Genomic DNA, 2,643 nt, shown 5'->3' with positions numbered 1-2,643 from the left:
AGGATTGGAAGAAATTTTTATGCCAAGAAGTGCCAGAAGGAATAGTACATCTTCTTCCAACCTAAAGCCTATTAAAGCCTATGCAAATTGTAGTAGACTGACATTTTGTACACTTCCATATCAATGACAAATGACATTATGGTTCAAATGTCTTATATTGTTTGATTTATTGTTCAGATGTTTTGTTTTATATCTTATTTGTTTTTTATTGTTCAGATGTCTTGTTTGATATCAATGTCATCAATATTGTATGCCTTCACAACACTATAATTAGGCCAATCCGGTTTAGGTTTGTCACCCTTTCTCCTCTTCCTCTTTCTATGAACAATAGGTCAAGAGATATGAATAAGGATTCCTACTCCTCTTCCTCATTTCCTATGAGCGAGAAGGAGAAGATAAAATCCCATGATAAGGAAGAGGTGGAAGAGAATGAAGATAGGTGAAAGATAAGGAAGAGCCGGAAGAGAATAAAGATAGGTGAAAAATAAGGAAGAGAAGGAAGACCCTAAGCCAGTTTTCACTATCTCCACTTGAAAGAACTTCCACCATAGTTGGCAGATTTCCTAGGCCCTTCTTGGATGGCATGGATTATGCATTGGACCTTGACATGTTGCTGGCAACACAATTGGACTATGAAAAAAATGCAGAGATAAATGCAAGAGCTACCACAATTGCAGTAGAAACTGAAAGACTTTATTAAAAGCTACATGAGAAATGGAGCCAATGAAAGTTGTAAAATTTACATCATACTCTCAAGGATAAATTTTTTAATGTTTTCTCTTTACCAAAAAATATATGTAATGTTTTCTCTTTACAAAAATGCTCTCAAGTAGAGAGTATGTAATGTTTTCTCTTTACAAAATGTTCTCAAGTAGATAGTATGTAGAGAGTATGTCAGGTAGAATATGTACTGCTTTGCTATTTACAAGATTATGCTTCACAAAACACTTTTGGGGGTTCTGGGAGTCCTAGGACTCTTTCTTATGCTAGCTTCCTCTATTTTCCTTGGGCTCTGCCTTGGTGTTTTGGCCCTTCTTATATTTGCTTGCCCTCCTTAGGCTCTATCTCCTTGGGCTTCTTTTGCTCCTCCATAGGATCTTCCTCCTTGGGCTTCTTCTGCTCCTCTTTGGCACGTGTTTGTGATTTTCTGGGGCTCTTTCTAGGAGCAACATGCTTCTTTGCCTTCTTTGGAACCTCTTTGGCCTTGTCTTCCTTCTTTGGCTTCTCTTCCTTCTTTGGCTTCTCTTCCTTTGGAACTTTTGCCTTTGCTCTTTTGAGTGGATCCTCCTTGACCTCTGTGGTGCCTGGTCTCTTTCTTTGGCTTCTTTGGCCCTTTAGGGACTTGGGTGTTGTGGGTAGTGCTATTTAGGCACTGATCATATATCTAATCAACTTTGCCCTTACCCACCAAACATGGTTGTCATTGTAGCAATTCCTATTGATCTAACAAATAAATATTAGTGTGTTAGCCTACCCTAATAGCAATATCTTTCCCTATTTATATTGTAAAATGCTCACCCTAATAGTCCTTTTTGGGTTGCAATAGGTGTAGTCAACCACTAGCTTTGCATTTGTTATTAATCTCCATCCACATGAGAAAGCCTCCTCCTGCAATGGTGGATACACAAACAAAAGGCGAGAAATAAATACACAATTTGAAGAAACTACTTACAACCTAACAGTACCATACCTTTATTGAAAGCGGGAGCACTGGTTAAAGTATTGGACAATTACACTTAGAGCCTAGCCATTATATGGTGGCCCTCAAGAGAGTTTAGTATGGAGCATGTTTTATTAGTGATATCAATCACTATAAGACTCCAGTGAGAGCTATGGCAAGGCCATTGGACATTGTCAAAATCTTCCGAGATGAAAATTTGAAAATGACATAGGGTTGTAGTAGAACATACCTCTCATGGTAGGGGCAGAGAAGGAGTTCACAAGTTTCAAAATCTATTTTGGATAGCCAGTTCCTTATGTCAGAGTCACTTCTCAAATAGTGAGAGATGGTTGGGTCAACCATGTCCACTTTCTGTTGGACATCTAACTTATAGTCATGCATCAATAATCTAGAAAGAAATTCAAAGAACACTTTATAATTATGAATAATCTACAAAAAAATATATAGAATGTTGATGGTTAGGCAAACCTCAAGAATGTAAGAATAATATAGTTATTGATCTCTCTTTGCCAATCTTTGAGGATTTCAACACACTCATCATCCAAGGTAATATAATACGTTCTTTGAAGAAGGTCATCCTCTAAGAAAGTAGCCACCAAGAAGCTTGTAGAATTGACACCTTTCAACAATGAAGGGAGTTGAGCTTCAATCTCCCTGAGTACATTTGTTTTTAGGTCCTCCCCATCAACTTTGGGCTCTTCCAAAACATCATCCTCTGTTATCTCTTCAACCAACATTTCAAGCTCTTTTTCCTTTCTTGATGAGGATATGTTGAGAATGTTGAAGGTTTTTTCATCTTGTAGAGGTACTGGTTCAAGAATTTTATTGAATCTGTACCTTAATCTCCTCATGATAATCAAATCCTTGTCCATAAGTGTGACCTTGTGAGAGTGTGCTGCACATATGTAGGCATCTTGGAAGAGCTCAATTAAAAAGTTTTCAGCAACCTCCTGCATACATGC

General features: G+C 37.7%; 1 pseudogene; it reads right to left on the bottom strand.

Annotated features, from left to right (window-relative positions):
* Positions 1 to 1,035: 1,035 nt before the first annotated feature.
* LOC147439744 (uncharacterized) lies at positions 1,036 to 2,418 on the bottom strand (annotated as a pseudogene).
* Positions 2,419 to 2,643: the final 225 nt, after the last annotated feature.

The sequence above is a fragment of the Adiantum capillus-veneris genome, chromosome 16 (assembly GCF_014529385.1).
Source record: "Adiantum capillus-veneris isolate H3 chromosome 16, ASM1452938v2, whole genome shotgun sequence".
Classification (NCBI taxonomy): Eukaryota; Viridiplantae; Streptophyta; class Polypodiopsida; order Polypodiales; family Pteridaceae; genus Adiantum; species Adiantum capillus-veneris.
Note: the sequence above shows the minus strand (reverse complement) of the source record. Positions and strands in the feature narration are given on the sequence as shown.